Raw genomic sequence first — 21,174 nt, 5'->3', positions numbered from 1 at the left:
GTGCAGTTTAGGATTAGTAGCACCCCCGACCAGCACCCTTATGCTGGTTAAGTCATGCTCACCCACCTTTCAGATCTCTTTAGAGTTTAACTCCCTGGGAAAATACATTCTTCACCTCCTAAATTACTCAGGCTCAAAAAAATCATAACTGCTCTTCACAGTTATGATTTCACATTTAATATTACTATTGACAACCCTCTTCCCCTCTCCCACTTGTCTGAAAACTCTGTAAGGCCGGCCTCTAGCCCGTTTTTATATTACGTTGTTTTCGCTGGGCTTGGCACACCGCGAAACTCACATATGGTTGAATGATAGAGAGATAGCTGAATAAACTATGGTGTATCCATTACTGCTCCTGAGAATACTCTCAGGAGTTAAAGGAATGTAGAACTATAAATTCTAATGAAAAGATCTCCGAGATACAGTTACTGAAAAAACACCAAATAATGACTAAGTACCGTGAAGGAATATAAAAATGTAGATTTCACCCGGGGTGGGGTGTGTGTGTGTGTGTGTGTGAATGCAGAACAATAACTTTCAAGTAGAATCTGCAGTAATGATAGTTACTGGTTACCTGTCTAACCTGTGTGGAGCGAAGAGGGCACCTTCCCCAGAGTGAGGGAACCTAGTTTGGGGGTGGTAGTCAAAAGAGCTTTATCTATACTTTTAAAAATCCGCTTTATTGAGATATAATTACATGCAACAAAATTCACCAATTCTAAGTGTACAATTCTATGAATTTTAACAAATGTATACAGTAGTGTAGCCAACACCATAATCATGATATTAATCATTTATATTACCCCCAAAAGTTCTCTCATACTCCTTTGTAGTCGTTCTCTTCCCTCACTTCAAGCCGCTGGCCAACCACTAATGTGCTGTCACTATAGACTTGCCCTTTCCAAATTTCATGTAAATGGAATACTGCAGTATGTAGTCAGTCTTCTGTGTGTGGCCTCTTTCTCCTAGCCAAATGATTTTGAGATTCATCCATGTTATAGCATGTACCAATACTTTGTTCTTTTTTATTGCTGAGTAGTATTCCATTGTATGGATATACTACAATTTCTTTATCCATTCATCAATTGATGGCCCATTTGGGTTGTTTGAAGTTTTGGACTTTTATGAATAAAACTGAACATTTGAGTACAAGTGTCTGTGAATCTGTATTAACTTATTTTTACAAGATGAATTTATTCATGCACTTATGTAATTTAAAAAATAATCTTTTAATTCAACAAATAAGTTCACCACTGTTTGACGTTTATTCTTCCAGATTTTACTCTCTGAAATATTAACATCCCTTTATAAATATTAATGGGATTTTATACTGCTAAGCAACTCCTTTTTCAATTTACTAATATACTGTGGCCATTTTAAAATATAAGTACTTACAGATTTAACTCATTCTTTTTAAGGGTTGCATTTCATTGTATACATGTAAGATAACTTATTTAACTGATCTATCAAATTGTAAAACATGAATTTCTTTGATCAAAATTCCACTTTCAATAATCTATGGTACCAAAATTTCCCTCAAGTTTCCTACGTAATACTTTTAAGATGTTCAATGTTCATTAAAGCACTGTAATGGAGAAAACTGGAAACATTATTTAAAATAAATAAATATATTTTTTTGGCCGTGCAGCTTGTGTGATCTTAGTTCCCCGACCAGGGATTGAATCCATGCCCTCAGCAGTGAAAGCGTGGAGTCCTAACCACTGGATGGCCAGGGCATTCCCAAAACAAATATTTAAATACTCCTTTGTTTCTTTTCCTCACTGGTCACTAGTCCAGACATTCCAATTTTGCTTTTGCTTTGCTGCAATTTTATGAGTTTACGCCAGTAATAAACGAAGACAGTTATTAGACCCATTGCCAGGATAAAGATTTAATATCTTTTCCTAATAGTGCTATCCTAGGCGATTCTGTAGTTGCTTATTCCAGCTGGTGCATTCTGCAGGATGGGGTTGAATAAGATAAGAAAAACCTGCGAAGTTTCAAAAAGAGTAAGCTTTATATTGTTGAAGTCCTACTGAGTAAAACTACGTTTCGTAGAACTACCCTTCAGAAACTGTCATTTCTCAGGAGTGACCCTGAGCAATCAAAACCTTCTTTACTCAGGTGGATAAGGTAAAGCCACTCACAGATTCCAGTCGGTTTATTCTGCCCTGCCCCCCTTTTTTAAAATTTCCAAATGTTCCAATAATATTCTTAAGCAAAGTGAAATTAAATTTCAATTAAATATACAACATTTGAAGAACAGGGAAATGCAAAGGGTAAGCAACTGATTTTTGCACTCAGATTTTTAAACTTTTTAAAAGCAACTTAATAGACATGTTTATTAATTTCTGGTGTGCAACAAAATGCTATTTGATTTTGTAATAACAAAGTCTATGCAATTACCTGAGAGATCCACATATTTTCCCAGAATTTGACTTAAACGGAATTATAGACTATATCTCCCTTTTTGAGAAGAAAACTTCCTTTTCACTGGAAATACGTATAAAGAGTTGCTTAGCAGTTGAATAACTTAAAATTGCATTTTGGAAGCTTGCTAGATAAAACATTCTTGTATCCTTTAAGTTTTTATGTCTGCTTTGAGTTTTTATAGAATTCCTTAAAACAATGTTCACCTGATCTAAGGGTCTTCTTAAATTGATTTTCTAAATTTCTTGAGACAAATGAAATGGGTCCCCTTCCTCATAACTTCTTCCAAAATATAATCCATATGTTCTTCTTAGTTAAGCAAAACAGATGGAAAGAATCCTGATCTCCATCATTAGCCTCTAAAACCTAAACCAAAAAATCAAATGAAGATGTCAGGAATAGATTTTTCAGATTTCCTTTTAAGATTTTCTACACATCAAGAAGCTAATGGAGGTTACAAAACAGGATAATGGCCCACTGAAATGTCTCCATTGTAAAGATAAGGATAATCAGAGTCAGAGAGGTTAAGTAACCTGCCCAAGGTATCACAGCTAGTAAGAACTGGGATAAGAACCCATTTATTCTCATGTCAACACCCTTAACCCTGGTACTACTGCTTTTTTTTTTTTTCTTTTAAGTACACTTAAAAGCAAGGGTTCCCATATGGAACAAACAGAATGGAATACCTATTTTAATTAGTGTGAAGAAGCCTCCAAAAGATTTCGAAATTCCCAGATAGCCTCTTTGAAATACTTGTCGTAAAAGGCTAATGAAAAATCAGGCACAAAAGGTATCTAAAACAATAACTAGGTCTAACCCATTATACCCTCCTAGGCTTCCTCATCAAAACATTGGCCCCCAGAATGATGTCTCAATTTCAATCAACTGAGACACTGGAAAAAACTATCCTCAAAAACCCTATGTAAACTCTTCAGCATCAACTTAAATGGCCTCATATGGGTCCCTCCCAGATTTGATGACTCTCTGAGGGATTTTCTGGCAAACTGCTATGTATTTCCTTAAACAGCCAAGGGGAAACAAAAATTAAAATTGATGAGGTTATTGAATACCACCAGAAATATTTATTGTTTGTCCTGGATGAAACCTGACAATATATTTGAAAGGATTTGATAACTTTAGGATTAGAAATTTGGCCAAATAGGAGAAGCTGATATTCAGGGCCTCTTAGGAATTTTTTTAGGCCTTCTCTCCTAAGTTAAATATACTAAAAGGGAAAGAGGCATTCAAACAATAGGTGAATCGGTGTGTCAGTCCTTTTAATTCTAAACCTCCCCATTCATCTTAAAATACTTGTAGACATTGTGACATTAGAAACAGAATTGTCCTGCAGATATACCCCAAAAATCCATCTTGTAAAAAACTTGGATACTTTGTGCCTTTGTGATATAGATTTTATACCCCCATTCTCTCTAGGACCTAAAAGCCATTCTTGGACATGCAAACACCAGGGAGGTAATTCTTATCAAAAGGGGTAAAAATCATTAAAAAAAAAAAAAAACTTTTGTGACTTTTACACAAATACTAGTAACTATAAGGTCTCTGTGTCTCTGTGCATTTATATTTATACATGTTGTAAATGTGTGATATTCTCCACCTCTGGATGGTATTATCAAAACTAATTTGTAGGGACTTCCCTGGTGGCTCAGTGGTTAAGAATCCGCCCGCCAATGCAGGGAACAAGGGTTCAATCCCTGGCCTGGGAAGATCCCACATGCTGCAGAGCAACCGAGCCCGTGCACCACAACTACTGAGCCTGCACTCTAGGGCCCGGGAGCCACAAGTTCTGAGCCCTTGAGCCATAACCACTGAAGCCCGTGCACCCTAGAGCCTGGGCACCACAACTACTGGGCCCGCGCGCCTAGAGCCTGTGTGCTGCGACAAGAGAAGCCACCGCAAAGAGAAGCCCGCGCACTGCAACGAAGAGTAATAAGCTCACTGCAACTAGAGAAAACCCACAGGCAGCAACAAAGACCCAACACAGCCAAAAAAATAAATAAAATAAAAATTTTAAAAACTGTGGAAAAAAAGAAACCCTTATAAAAAAATTTGTAAAGTGCTCTCTTTGATTGGCTTAAAAACAAACAAGTGCATATATATATATATATATATATATATATATATATATAAATTAAGGATTGGGTATTCTAAAACTCAGAAATATAGAAACTAACCCAGATGTTTTTCAAGTTTGTGTGATCTAGGATAAATTAAAGCTAGTTTAACTTCACTGGTGTAAAAACAGGCATGTTTCTAGAATTATCAGCATCAAGTATAAAATTTTTTATTTTACCTGGGTTAACTGGTCAGGCAGGCTCATGTTGCCTCTTTTAAAAAATGTGTCAGCATGAATGTAATCAAAGTATGATTGTTAGGAGCAAGTAATAGATATAAGATAAAACGTTTTTAGGTGAACTCTTTAGCAATAACTATATTTTATGTGTACTTAAAAAAATTTCTCAAATCTCTCTGGTAACTTGAAACTTTAAAGATTTTGCAAGTTAAATTAAATAATAGGGTTTATTGAATATCTGGATCATTTCCAAATGGGATAAAATACTGATACATTAATTGCTAAATATAGGTTCATCTACTTTTGGCTTCCTACTATAGAGAAACTAAAGAAAAAGGAGAACATGCTTGTAGAAATAAAAGTTTCCAAGGGTTAAAAGTTATAATTAATGCATGTATTATAATTAAGACTACTGGAAATAGTAGAGGAGACAGCTCTGTCTGTAAGGACAGCATGATGTGTTTTTTGGTTAAGAAGAGGTTTGAGGAATAAAGATGCAAATTTGTTGAAGGAAATGAGAGTAATTTTGTCTAAACTAGAACTTCTGGTTATTTCAGAAGACAGTGAGAGAGAATTTTACCTTGTGTAATCAAGCTGGATAAAACTGAATTATAAGGGTTTTTTAATTACACTTTAAAATTAGTAGTGTACTTACGTGAAACTAAAACTTGATTACCTTTCATCTGTTAAAAGGACAGTGTTTTTTTTATCATTTTGGCCAAATAGATAATTAAGTATTGTTTCATGATCTGTGATCCTATTTAGTCAAGTGTCCAAACTTTTGATATTCTTTGATAGCTTCCACAAATCAAATGCTATATGGAGTCCTTTTGATCTCTAGTTAACTTTGGGATTCAGGGGGCCCCTGAAATATCTCAAAGAATTTATTCTCTCATCTCATAGAAAGGGAGATGTTAAACCAATTTAGGCTTATTTGACATGTTAAATTACATGGGAAGCATTGTCAAATAAGTAACATTAAGCCTTCTTTATGTTGTGTCTGTATAGGTATGTGTTAATAAGTGTTCCAGAAATTGTATGAAATTCCTGGAAGTCTGATATGTCCTGGCATAATGTCTGTCATCAAAATTGAGGCTCACACTAAAAGGACTGAACTTGAATATCAGGGAAATGCCCTAGCTTTTATGCAAAGGCAGTAGCAACAGAATCCGTAAAGATTGTGGTACCTGTGGATGACGTCTATTCTACTTCTGGAAAAAAAAAAAAAAGACCCCTCATTGCCAGACCTTTGCCATTCTGATATCCTTCCAACATGGCAACGGCCTGTTCCAGTAACAGAGAAATTAAGATGGGTAAACAATGGCTGTAATTTAAACAATCATGGCAATAGGAAACCCAAGACAGCCACTTGGATTTTCCAGGCTCTCTGGCAAACCCCAGTTTTCATTTTTTGCATTCCTTCTGCACAGGCCTCATCTCTTCCCTCTGGACCCTTTGAACACCTGCAGCTGGACTTCATTCAACTGCCACTTAGTATGGGCTATCAATACGCTTTTGTTATTGTATGCATGTTTTTCAGATGGCCTGAAGCCTTCCTCTGCCATAAGGTGTGATGCCCTCACAGTGGCAAGGAAATTGTTAGACAATGGGTTTCCCACTTTGGGTAGACCTTTCACAATCTCCACTGATCAAGGTACCCACTTCATTGGGCAAATCATATGAGCCTTAATGAAAAACTGACAAACTACTCGGAATTACCACTGTCCCTATATCACCCTCAATCATCGGGCAAGGTCAAGTGAACTAATGGAAATACTGGTTTCAAGCAGAGCAAGTATTAATTACATGGGACTGCATAAACTCAGGAGGATGCTCTAACATTTTGGATTTCCAGATTTAAGGAAACCTTTTCTCTGAAGCTATCTAGGACTTAATGGAAGTTTGGCAAAGTATACCTTTGTGAACAAAGATGAAACATTTACTTTTCTCCCTACCTGGTCCCTCCAGAATTCAGAATCTCTCAGTGAATATTCTTATTTTCATGACAATATATTTATCTGCATAAGTTCAATAAGAATCTGTTCTCCTTCTCACACTGCACCCAAACCATACGAATATGAGGACTACAGAGAAAAGTCATATAAATGTAAGGCATGTGGGAGAGTCTTCAGTTACCACAAATCTGTTCCTATGAAAGAACTCACCCCAGAAGAACACTCTGTGAATGTAAGCAATGTGGAAAAGCCTTCAGTTAATACCAGTCTGTTCAAAGACATGAAAACAGTCACACTGGGGAGAAACCCTATGAATGGAACAATGGGTAAAGCCTTCAATTGTTCCAATTATGTTAAGATAAATGAGAGATCTCATACTGGAGAGAAACCCTATGAATGCAAGGGATATGGGAAAGCCTTCAGTTACTGCGGTACATTTTGAAGCCATGAAAGAACTCAGAATGGAGAGAAATCTCTTGAATGTAAGCAAAGTGAGAAAGCCTTCAATTTGCCCAAATCCTTACAAAATCACGTGAGAATGAACACCAAGCAGAAATGAGATAAATGTGAAAAACATGGGAAATTTTTCAATTTCAACAAATACCATCAAAGTCATATGTAAACTCCCACTGGAGAGAAATCCCATGAATAAAAGTAGTACTGGAAAGCCTGATGCAAATTAATTCACATATTATGCTCCTGAAAATTTATAATATGAAAGTTATCAGTTATAAATATATATATATTTTTTAATCAGTCCCTCATTCATAAAGTAATTCTGTGGAGCATGGATTCTGCTTGTTACTTTTACCAATGTACACTGAATTGAGATGATTCTGTAAGTACTCTTAGCCTTAGTACATAAGTTTAATAAGTCATGTTTTTTCATTAAATCAGTTAATAACATTTTTGTCTTTCCATTATGAAGTTTGCTGGATCCATGGGTAAATTGAAGTGTACTTTGAATATGCAAGGAGCTTCAATTTTTATATAATTAAAAAACTGTTTTCTAAGTAAGGGGTCATTGAGAAATGACACTCTGACATTTGTTGGACTTTTCCAACTGGCCTCCTGTGGGAGGTTCTGGATATCTTACCCATTATATATATTTCACCTTTCCTATAAGAAAAATTATATTTTGTTGGCCAGAAGAGCCTTTTTCCATTTTCCTTGCTAGTAAATAGTTGACATAAATTTGTTAAGTATACAAAGGTTGTTATATCGTCACATGTGAAGTATTCTTTTCATCTTCTGCCTTTTGTTCTTTGTCATTACTTCTAATTGGGATATGAATAACAGATTTTGCATTAACAAGGGGGACCTGTGATAGGACAATAAAATCTAGAGTTGGAGATTACCATTCTGGATTGTATCCTGTCAACATAGGTAATGTTATGAAGTACATTTTCTAAAATCTACTGCTTTTATGGCTACATGTTAGAATTCATGGAATCTATGGAAGATGGAGGAAAATAACAGCTTTTGTTTTATTTAATAGCAAAGGAAAGTTAAAAAAAAAAGAAATAAAGAAAAAGAACCTGTTCTCCTTGTAAAACGACACAATTACCAAGGCTTTCACTGGAATGTAATGTTTGAGAGAAACGTACATAGCCTCATATGACCAGACAGCTTCAAGGAACTGCTTGGAAAAATCAAGCTGTTATTTTGCTTACAAGGTTCTAGCAAAGCAATCTTACAAAAATACTTATATGGTCAATCACTGTTCTTGCTGCATGTATATAAATAATCAGGCCAAGTTTAATACAAACAAATTTAGTTTTACTGTGTTATCTATAGTAAAAAAAATGGGAGTAATTATAGGAGAAAAATTAAGTTTTTACCTTTGTAGATATTAGATTTTACTGCTATTAACTGTCACACCTCTATACTGGACTCCCCTGGCCTAAGGTATTGCCTGTGGTCTTGCTGCCTGTTCATAATACCACTTTTGGGAAACATAAACTCACTCCACATGAGATAATCATGGGCAGACCAATGTCTATTGGTATACAACCTTCTGCTGATCCTTTGTAGCCCCATGCTAGTATGATCAGCTACTGTAAGTCTTTAATATCTTATTTTCAAGCCTATTACCAACAGGTTAAAGAAGCTTTCCCATATTCCAATTTAGGGAAAACTTGTTGGTCAGAGTCTGAAGCCTGGTGACTGGATATTCTGGAGGCATTATCAGAAAAAAACCACCCTCAAAGCCCCACTGGAAGGAAACTTACCAAGTGCTTCTGGCCACTTGCACTGCTGCAAAACTAAAAGGCAATAAGCCTTGTATACATATATTATAGCTAAAGGAGGCTCCAACTGACATCTGGTCCTGTACAAACACTGGAGACCTCCAAATCAAGTTGACAAGGATGAGAAGTAGTGGACATCGATGTAGACTGCTTCCATCCAAGACACCAGATCAAGACTTCCCATTTCAGCTAAACACAAAATCTTTTCTTCTCTTTCCTTTATTCTGGCACTGACTTGGAAAGATAATGCCACCAGCCATATCTTCCAGGCCATTGCTAAGGAAGGTAATCTCTAGAATTTAGAACAATTTTTTATGGCAAGCTAGGAAAAAAATCTAACCGACCCCGGCCTTAAATGGGCAAATGCAACAATTCTTGCAGATGAATCCATTAACAATGCCACCTTAGTGGAAAGGATTTATTTTTTGGTGGTTATCATTCTCCTTGGGCATATGAATGCCTAGATGGCTGGTGCACAGCTGGGCAATGCCTCCTAAGTTACCTAACTGTGACCCTAACTGTTCTCGAAAGGGCCTACCAGGAGGCATTTATGATTCAGGATTTGCTTCCCTTGGCAGGTCCCTACTTCCCTGGTTAGGAATAAATACAAATGATGCTATGATCAGGAACCTTTCCTTAACTCTTGAAAGTACAGCAGGATCCACTGCTAATCAATAGCCTCCCAGCAAAGATCCTTGGACTTTCTGGGGGGGTTGAAATTCAGTTACATATTAAGCAAGCCACTTGGCTTAAGAAGATGACTCTGAATGGGGTCTTTCTTTGATTGGTTTGGGTCTTGGAGACCATAGCTTCAAAGTCCACTCCAAACACTGGAAATTATCCTGCTTATTATAATCATAGTAATCCCCCTGGTGCTTTGTATCCTCTCAAAAGCTTTAAATGCGTGTTTGCAGCCACTAACCACCATGCAAATGATCACCCTAAGACTAGAACAGAAAAGAAACAAAGAGAGTAACCAATCTAAGGATTATGAACCATGACCTGTGAATGTCACAGGGCTTAAAGAAAAATGTCATGACCTATGGATGCAGAGAGTGACCTATGGCAGCTGAGAGTGGCACTAATGCCTTAATTTTTTTTATCACATCTCATTTATGCTGAGAGTTTGATCAGAAGGGGGGAATTGTTAAAGAAGAAGCAGACCCAAAATGGAGTCATTTGCTTCCCCTTACCCACTACAGCAAACCAGGACTTAACTGCTGTTCCAACTCCTCCCAGAAATGACCTTGTGTTTAACAATGGTTAAAGAAATTATTAGGTAGCATGAAGCTGAATGTCTAAGACTGCTATGTACCATAACAACATCAACATCATTTTTTATTTCAGAAAACCTTCTTCTCCGTACCCAAATCTCCATCTATCCTGACTGTATAAATATTTCAAATGTCTCATAATTACTCACATATCTTCCATGCTACAAAACAGAAATGAATTTACTCAAAAAATTTTTTCCTCCAAAAATTAGACTTACTGACTCATGTCTTCATGGTAAATGACGGTTGATAGTGAAACAATCATCTAACATTAAATTCAAATATCTGTATGTTTCTCAGATTTTAACATGCATCAGGATTCCTTAGAGGGATTGTTAAAACCAGATTGCTGGGACTCTCACTTCTAGTCAAGATAAAGTACAAAGACCAGATTTACCCCCTCACCTAAAATAATTTTTTAAAAAACAGACAAAATTTATTAAACAATGGTTTTCAAGACCCTGGACACCAGGCAATGAAAAACAATGATTCCTGAAAGACAGAAAACAAATGCAGTAAGGCCTGAATCTGAGACTGCCCCTGCTTACTGCCTTGAGAGTGTTTCCAGCCCATAGCACAGAAAGGGGAACAGAGGGGTAGGCTGGTGAACTCCTTGAGCTGAAAGTCCGAGGAAACCAAACTTTAGGGCAGAATGCCAGAGAGAGAGCGAGCAAAGAAAGAAAAACACCTTGTATAGAAAGAGATCTACAGAAGGCTTCCCCTAGAATATTCAGCAGAGTACCAATAAGTACATGCATGTGCAGAAACGACCGAAAAGCCAAAGACTCATCAAAGGATTAAAGAGAACAGTGCCTGTTCCCATCAGCAAGACTGAAAAAACTCATAATTCATGGGATAGTGAGTAGGATACTCAAGAAGGTCTCCCCTCAGTAGTGAAGAATTATTAGTTCTATATTGAGGACTACTTCGAACCTACCTAACAAGTCATAAAACACCTGAAAGGACCAAATGTTTGCAAATAGCTTAACTGAACCCTAGAACAAAGCTCAAGAAATTTTTAAGAATACAAAAATATCCAACGTCTAACAAGGTAAAATTCTGGCATCTAACCTAAGATTCTTATTTTTTAATATTTATTTATTTTATTTTATTATTTATTTTCTTTATTATTTTGGCTGCATCAGGTCTTAGCTGCGGCACTCAGGATCTTCGTTGAGGCATGTGGGAGCTTTTCGTTGCGGCACATGGACTTCCCCTTCGTTGCAGCGCGTGGGCTCCAGAGTGAGTGGGCTCTGTAGTTTGCAGCACGCAGGCTCTCTCGTTGAGGCACGTGAGCTCAGTAGTTGTGGCGCGTGAGGGTTTAGTTGCCCTGTGGCATGTGGGATCTTAGTTCCCTGACCAGCGACTGAACCCACGTCCCCTGCATTGGAAGGCGGATTCTTTACCACTGGCCCACTGGGGAAGTCCCTAACCTAAGATTATTGAGTATACAAAGAAGCAGAAACACATGACCCATAATAATGAGGTAGTCCATCAAAATGAACTCAGAACTGAGAGAGATGTTATCTTAAATAAGTACAGGACTCCCCTGGTGGCGCAATGGTTAAGAATCCGCCTCCCAATGCAGGGGACACGGGTTCGAGCCCTGGTCCGGGAAGACCCCACATGCCATGGGGCAACTAAGCCTGTGCGCCACAACTACTGAGCCTGCGCTCTGAAGCCCGCGCGCCTAGAGCCCATGCTCTGCAACAAGAGAAGCCAACGCAATGAGAAGCCCACGTGCCGCAACAAAGAGTAGTCCCCACTCACCGCAACTAGAGAAAGCCCGTGCACAGCAACAAAGACCCAACACAGCCAAACATAAATAAATTTTAAAAAAAAGTACAGACATGAAAGACAAAAGACATAAATCAAGCTTCTAGAAATAAAAACTACCACGTCTGAGAAGAAAAATACACTAGTTAACAGCAAATTAGACAATACAAAAGAGAAGACTAACTTAAAGGCATAGCAATACAAAAGTATCCAAAATGAAATACAGATAGAGGAGTAAAACAAAAACATGAAAAGCATCAGTGAGCTGTAGGACAACCTCAAGCAGCCTAACACGTGAGGTAACTGATGTCCCTGAAAGAAGGGAAGGGGGACAGAAAAAATACTGGAAGAAATAATGACCAAAAGTTTTCCAAATTTGATTACAACTATAAAACCACATATTCAAGAAGCTCAACTGACCCCATACAAGAAACCTGAATAAAACTACATCAAAGCCTATCATTATCAAATAACTCAAAACCAGTGACAAAGAGAAAATCTTAAAAGTAGCAAGAGAAAAAGAGACTTATTAGCTACCTAGGAACAAAGATAAAGATGACATATTTCTCACTGGAAATAATGCAAGCAGGAAGACAGTGGAGCATTTTAAAATACTAGAAGGCAAACAAACAGCCTAGAAATCTATATGCAGCAAAAAAATCATTTAAAAAGAAGGTAAAATAAAGATATTCCCAGACATACAAAAGTTGAAAATTCATCAACAGCAAATCTGCACTACAAGAAACGTTAAAGGAAGTTCTTCAGGCAGAAGGATAATTATACCATAAAGAGCTACACAAAGGAATAAAGAGCACCAGAAAAGGTTAGGTATAAGAGTATACATGTAAGAATTTGTTTTCTTACTATTTAAAACTTAAAAAAAAAATAATGAACTATTTAAACAAAACTAACAATAGGGCTTCCCTGGTGGCGCAGTGGTTGAGAGTCCGCTTGCCGATGCAGGGGACATAGGCTCGTGCCCTGGTCTGGGAGGATCCCGCATGCCACGGAGCAGCTGGGCCCGTGAGCCATGGGTGCTGAGCCTGTGCGTCCGGAGCCTGTGCTCCGCAACAGGAGAGGCCCGCATACCGCAAAAAAAACAAAAAACTAACAATAATGTATTGTGGTATTTATAACTTATGTAAAAGTAAAATCCATGAACAATAATATTACAAAGGCTGGAAGGAGCCAAACAGAAGTACACTATTATAATATTCTATACATCAAGTGGCATAATATCACTTGAGGGGAAACTGATAAGTTACAAATGTGTGCTGTAAATCTTAAAGCAGCTATACTAAAATAATAAAACAAAGAGTTATACTTAATAATCCCACAAAGGAGATAAAACAAGATCATAAATATTCCATTAATTCAAAAGAAGTCAGAAAAAAAAAGAAAAGGGGAACAAGAGCAGATAATACAAACAGAAAACAAATAGCAAGATAATAGATTCAAATGTAGTTTTTTTGTAACCATAGCAATAATCACAGTAATTGTAAATGATATAATTATACCAATTAAAAGGCAAAATTTGTGAAATTGGATAAAAAAGCAAGAACTAGGGAATTCCCTGGCAGTCTAGTGTTTAGGACTTGACACTTTCACTGCAGTGGGCCTGAGTTTGATCCCTGGTCAGGGAACTATAAGACCCCACAAGGCATTCAGCGTGGCCAGAAAAAGGAAAAAAAAGCAAGAACTACATTACCTACAAAAGTATTTTATTTTATTTTATTGAAGAGCTGGCTCTTTTAAAAAATATTTATTTATCTTGGCTGCACCAGGTCTTAGTTGTGGCACGCAGACTCCTTAGTTGAGGCATGCAGGCTTCTTTTTTTTTAATTTTTATTTTTTTATAAATTTATTTTATTTATTTCTTTTTGGTTGCATTGGGTCTTCATTGCTGCGTGCAGGCTTTCTCAAGTTGTAGTGAGCGGGGGCTACTCTTTGTTGCGCTGCGTGGGCTTCTTATTGTGGTGGTCTCTCCTGTTGCAGAGCATGGGCTCTAGGTGTGTAGGCTTCAGTAGTTGTGGCATGTGGGCTCAGTAGTTGTGGCTTGCGGGCTCTAGAGTCCAGGCTTAGTAGTTGAGGCACACGGGTTTAGTTGCTCCGCAGCATGTGGGATCCTCCTGGACCAGGGCTCGAACGCACGTCCCCTGCATTGGTGGGCAGATTCCCAACCACTGTGCCACCAGGGAAGCCCCCATGAGGACTTCTTAGTTGCGGCATGCAGACTCTTAGTTGCAGCATGTGGACTTCTTAGTTGCGGCATGCAAACTCTTAGTTGTGGCATGCATGCAGGATCTAGTTCCCCGACCAGGGATCGAATCCAGGCCCTCTGCATTGGGAGTGCAGAGTCTTACTCCCTGGACCACCAGGGAAGACCCTACGAAAGTATTTCAAATGTAAAAATACAAGTAGGTGAAAGTATGGAAAAGATATATCATGCTAACAATAGTCATAAGAAACCTGGAATTCTATTAATATCAGACTAGATTTCTGAGCAAAGTATACACAAATCTACAATTATGGTCAAGAGATTTCAATAGCCCTCTCTTAATAACTGACGGAACAAGAAGGCAGAAAATCAGCAAGGACGTGAACAACACTATCAACAAACTTGACCTGACATTTATATAACACTCTACCTAACAACAGCAAAATACACGTTGTTCTCAAGTGTACCCAGAACATTTACAAAGATAAACCATATTCTGGACCATAAAACGAATCTTAAAAATTTAAAAGGACTCAGATCATACCAAGTATGTTCTCAGACCACATTAAATGAAATTTGAAATCAAGAACAAAAAGATTTTTAGAAAATCTATAAATATTTGAAAAGGAAATAACACTTCTAAATAACCCATGGATCAAAGAAATCCTAAAGGAAATTATAAGGTATTTTGAACTGAATGAACATAAATATAGAACGTATCAGAATTTATGGGATGCCACTAAAGCAGTACTTAGGGGAAACTGTATAGCACTAAAAACCTATATTAGAGAAGAGAAAAGGTCTCAAATCAATGACCTCAGCTTCTACCTTGAGAAACTAAAAAAAAAGACCAAATTAAAACCAAAGTAAGCAGAACAAAGGAAAGCCAAAAGTAAGAATCAATGAAATGGAAAATGGAAAAACAGAAAATCAATATAACCAAAATCTGGTTCTTTTAGAAGATGAATAAAATTCATAAGCCTCCAGTATCAGGAATGAGAAAAGTTACATCACTATAGTCTCTACAGATAATAAAAGAATAACAAGGGAATATTATGAACAATTTTATTCCCTTAAATGCCACCACTTAGATGAAATGGACACAGTTCTTGAAAAACACAAAATACCAAAGCTCACTCAAGAAGAAATAGATAACCTTAACAGCCTTGTATCTTTTTAAAAGTTGAAAATGTAAACACCTTCCCACCAACCATCATTTAAGGAAGAAATAATACCATTTTGACACAAAGTCTTCCAACTCAGTCCATGAGGCTTGATACCAAAACCAGACAGTCATTACAAAAAGACTACAACCCAATACTGCTCACGAACACAGATGCAAAAATTCTAAACAAAAATTGAGCAAATCAAATCCAAAACTATATGAAAAGGATAACATATCAAGGCTAAGTGGTGTTTAATCCCAGGAATACAGTTGGTTTATCATTCAAAAGTTGATCAGTGTTAACAAACCAATTATATTCATAAAATGAAAACAAAACAAAACCATATAATCATCTTGATAGATTCAGAAAAAGCATTTAACAAAATCCAGAGTCCATTCCTGATAAAAACTCAGCAAACTAGGACTAGAAGAGAACTTCATAAACTTGATAAAGGACATCTACAAAAAACCTATAGCTAATATCAGACCTAATGATAAAAGTCTGAATGCTTTCCTTTAAGATCAGGAATAAGACAGATGTCTAGTCTCATACATGTTCTTCAACATTCCATTGGAGGTTCCAGCCAGTGAAATCAGGCAACAAAAATAAACAAAAGTCATCCATATTGGAAAGGAGAAGTAAAACAATCTTTATTCATAGATGGCATGATCTTCTATGTAAAAAAATATGATGGAATATGCCAAAATAAAGCTACTAGATCTAATAAATGAATTTAGTAAGGTAGTGGGATACAACATCAATATACAAAAATCAACTGTATATTAGAATTTTGAACTGGACTTTTTAATGAAAATTGAAAACTGAATTTTATAAAGTGATATCATTTACAACAATATCAAACATATGATAGGCATATGGGTAAATCTGACAGAAGATGTGAAAGATTTGTACCTTGAAAACTATAAAATACTGCTAAGAAATTAGAGAAGACACAAATAAATGGAGAGATATATTTTGTTCATAGATCAGAGACAATTTTAAGATGTCACTTCTCCCCCAATTTACAATCCCAATCACTAGCAGTAATTTGTGTAGAAATTCATAAATTTCTGCTTCTTCAAAAGACCTGTTATGAAAATGAAAAAAGGTATATAAACTTTGGAGAAAAATTTTGTAGACCGTATATCTGAAAAAGAATTTGCATCAAGAATATATAGCGAGCTTCCCTGGTGGTGTAGTGGTTATGAATCTGCCTGCCAATGCAGGGGACACGGGTTCGAGCTCTGGCCTGGGAAGATCCCACATGTTGTGGAGCAACTAAGCCCATGCGCCACAACTACTGAGCCTGAACTCTAGAGCCCTCGAGCTACAACTACTGAGCCCGCGTGCCACAACTACTGAAGCCTGCACACCTAGAGCCCGTGCTCCACAATGGGAGAAGCCACTGCAATGAGAAGCCCACGCACCGCAACGAAGAGTAGCCCCCGCTCACCGCAACTAGAGAAAGCCTGCACACAGCAACGAAGACCCAATGCAGCCAAAAAATAAATAAATAATTTTAAAAAAGAAAAAAGTATAGAGAACTCTCAAAATTCAACCACTAGAATTTAAACAACTCAGTCTTTAAAAAGAGCAAAGATTTTAACAGACACTTTACCAAAGAACATATACAGAAGACTAATGGAAAGCACATGGAAAGATGTTCAACATCACAGGTCATTAGGGAAATGCAACTTACAATCCCAGTGATACAACAATACAAGCATATTAGAATGGCTAAATTTAAAAAGACTGGGCAGGGAATTCTCTGGTGGTCCAGTGGTTAGGGCTCCATGCTTCCACTGCAAGGGGCACAGGTTTGATCCCTGGTCGGAGAACTAAGATCCTGCAAACTACACGGCATGGCAAAAAAAAAAAAAAAGGCTGAGCATACCAAGTGTTGAGTAGGATGTGCAGAAACTGAAACTCTCATACACAGTTGGTGGAAACAAATTAGTATAACCACTCTGAAAAAGTCTGGCAATTTCTTAAAAAGTTAAACATTCACCTACCATATGATTCAGCTATCACACACACTATCACTCCTAGTATTTACCCAAGATAAAAGGATATATATGTCCATACAAAGACTTGTACATGAGTGTTCATAGCAGCTTTATTTGTAATAGACAAAAACTAGAAATGACCCAAACGTCCATCAACAGGTGACTGGATAAGAAATTTGTGTTATAGCCATATAATGGAATACCACTGAGCAATAAAAAGAATCACCTATTTAAACATGCAGTATGAATGAACCTCAAAATCATTATGCTGAGTGAAAGAAGTCAGATCACTCTCTGCACTGGGAGCCACTTTCCTGCCACAGCCCCTTACTCCCCTCCCTGGTGAGGAGTACCTCTGAGCTGCTGGGCCGACCACTGTCTGCAGTAGTGATGAAACAACTGCAGATGCTGACAGATGAGAGCCTCAGCAGCTTGGCAGCCTCAGGGTTCTTGACCTCACTTATCCCTAGGCATAGCTTCCAAACCAGTGCCACTGAAGGGACACTGACACAGCAGCCACGTTCACTGGGGCTGGGGTTGCCACAGTTGGGGTGGCTGGGATTGGCACTGTGTTTGGGAGCCTCATCCTTGGTTATGCCAGGAACTCTTCTCCGATGCAACAGCTCTCCTCCTATGCCATTCTGGGCTTTGCCCTCTTGGAGGCCATGGGACTCTTTTCCCTGATGGTAGTCTTTTCCATTCTCTTTGCCATGTTAAGGAGCCCTCTCTAACTCCCATAGTTCTTTCTACCGTGTCTAATTGGCCCTGTATGTTCCTCTTCCTACACATCCCCAGGCAGCCTGGGGAAAGTGGTTGGCTCAGGGTTCGACAGAGGGAAGACAAATAAATACTATGTTAAGATGATTAAAAAAAAAAAAAAAGAAAAAAGCCAGATCAAAAAAAGAAGTACATACTGTGTGTAAAACCTAGAAAATACAAACTAATCTACAGTGACAGAACACAGATCAGTGGCTGTTTGGAAAGGGGAGGCAGGATGGAGTGCAAAGGAACATAAGATTTTGGGGGGTGACAAGACATATACCTATCTTGACTGTGCTGATGGGTCTATGGGTGTATTCAAACGTCCAAACTTATCAAATTGTACACTTTGTGTTCAGTTTATTGTATGTCAATTACACCTCAGTAAAGCTGTTTTTTAAAAACACAAATTTCTGGATTCTATCACCAGAGCCTTTGGCTGTAAAAATATTTACCCATTTCATTCGATCAAAATCAATCATTTTGATAGCTTCCTACTGAGGTCTAAATATCCACTCACTTAATAGCAAGTATGATAACTTGGGAACATAAAGTTACTATTTTTCAAAATTATCTCAATATAGAAGCAACTTATACTACGAAGTATTCGTCCTGGTGGATACGGAAAAATATGAGGGATAGTAAAAAAAATAAATAAAGGATTTATGAAGTTTAGCTTTCTAATGGCTAAGCAGAAATAGTATGATGACAAAGAAAATGGGGAGGCAAAAATAAACAGAAAAGCCGACGCACCTATGGTCATCTAATCTATGACAAAGGAGGCAAGAATATACAATGGAGAAAAGACATTCTCTTCAATAAGTGGTGCTGGGAAAACTGGACAACTACATGTAAAAGAACGAAATAGAACATTCTCTAACACCATACATAAAAATAAACTCAAAATGGATTAAAGACCTAAATGTAAGGCCAGACACTATCAAACTCGTAGAGGAAAACATAGGAAGAACACTCTTTGACATAAATCACAGCAAGATCTTTTTTGACCCACCTCTTAGAGTAATGGAAATAAAAACAAAAATAAACAAATGGGACCTAATGAAACTTAAAAGCTTTTGCACAGCAAAGGAAGCCATAAACAAGATGAAAAGACAACCCTCAGAATAGGAGAAAATATTTGCAAACGAAGCAACTGACAAAGGATTAATCTCCAAAATATACAAGCAGCTCATACAGCTCAATATCAGAAAAACAAACAACCCAATCCAAAAATGGGCAGAAGACCTAAACAGACATTTCTCCAAAGAAGATATACAGATTGCCAACAAACACATGAAAGGATGCTAAACATCACTAATCATTAGAGAAATGCAAATCAAAACCACAATGAGGTATCACCTCACACAGGTCAGAATGGCCATCATCAAAAAATCTACAAACAATAAATGCCGGAGAGGGTGTGGAGAAAAGGGAACCCTCTTGCACTGTTGGCGGGAATGTAAATTGATACAGCCACTATGGAGAACAGTATGGAGGTTCCTTAAAAAACTAAAAACAGAGCTACCATATGATCCAGCAATCCTACTCCCAGACACATATCTGGAGAAAACCGTAATTCAAAAAGATACATGCACTCCAATGTTCACTGCAGCACTACTTACAATAGCCAGGACATGGAAGCAACCTAAATGTCCACTGATGGATGAATGGATAAAGAAGATGTGGTACATACCGTCTTTGGAAGATTACTGAAATATAACTCATCCATAAAAAAGAACGAAATAATGTCACTTGCAGCAACATGAATGGACCTAATCTAAAATTAAAATTGGAATCTAAAAAATGGTACAAATGAACTTATTTACAAAACAGAAATAGAGTCACAGATGTAGAAAACAAACTTACGGCTACCAAGGGGGAAAAAGGGGGAGGGATAAACTGGGAGATTGGGATTGACATACACACTACTATATATCGAATAGGTAACTAATAAGAACTTACTGTATAGCACAGGGAGCTCTACTCAATATTCTGTAATGACCTATATAGGAATACAATCTAAAAAAGACCAGATATATGTATAATGTACAACTGATTCACTTTGCTGTACAGCAGAAACTAACACAACATTGTAAATCAACTATATTCCAATAAAACTTAAAAAAAAAATTTAAACAGAACCCAAGCCTAGTGTTAACACTAGTAAAACGGATGAAACCTATAATTAGACAACAATAATCTTAATTTGAAGAAAGGCATAGCATGGTATTCAAGTAATGGGTAACAGAGAAAGGCTGGTGTTCAAAAGTCCAGAAATAACACTGGAGACTAGGATATAGCAGAATTCTACTGTCATCTTCTTTTTCCTCAACATTTGTGCATCATGAGATAGGCAATGTTATAACTGCAAAATAAATGTCATAAACCTATTTCATTAACTAACCATCAACCTTAAACTTGCTTTTCTAAAAATTGGTTAGATGTGGGATATATGTTAGGAATCATGATTTTGTACCTTGTATCAAATGCTTTATCTATTTCAAACAAACAAGGAAAATTCTCGGAGCTCTATTAACAAATGCTAATTTCTATTGATATAATAATAAATACCATAATTCAACCAAGTTGTAGATGGCATATAAGTACTGTATCTTCAATATAGAAGGGATATCAAGTTATTAGTGATAATTTAGTCATTATTATGAGTTAACATATTTTGTTATTTAAATGACATTTATCCATAATTAGAGAAGGTTTTTGCCTTCTTCAACTATCTGTTTTTAAAGGACTAATATTAGAAAGTTGGTAGTTAAAATTTTTCCCCCAAGTTATGCTAAAAGAAGAAAGTAAAATTCAGGTATATAAAAACAAGTGAGTTAAGTTATGGGCAAGTGAAAACAAAAGGACAAATTTTAAAGGCATCTCTCCTAAATGTACCAATATATTTTACAGTATACTTTGAAGGATATTACCCAGTAACTTCAAAAAGGAGTAACATCCAATATATTTTATTATTAAAAAATAAATTAAGGGCTTCCCTGGTGGCGCAGTGGTTGAGAGTCCGCCTGC

At 37.0% G+C, this 21,174-nt stretch overlaps 1 pseudogene across 1 annotated transcript; it reads left to right on the top strand.

The window, feature by feature from the left end:
* The first annotated feature begins 679 nt into the window (after positions 1 to 679).
* On the top strand, positions 680 to 21,122 carry LOC309967838 (ATP synthase F(0) complex subunit C2, mitochondrial-like; annotated as a pseudogene). The gene has a single exon. The product of its transcript is annotated as an ATP synthase F(0) complex subunit C2, mitochondrial-like (transcript).
* The last annotated feature ends 52 nt before the right edge of the window (positions 21,123 to 21,174 follow it).

Source organism: Leucopleurus acutus (genome assembly GCF_964270905.1).
Source record: "Leucopleurus acutus genome assembly, chromosome: 10".
Taxonomy (NCBI): Eukaryota; Metazoa; Chordata; class Mammalia; order Artiodactyla; family Delphinidae; genus Leucopleurus; species Leucopleurus acutus.
Note: the sequence above shows the minus strand (reverse complement) of the source record. Positions and strands in the feature narration are given on the sequence as shown.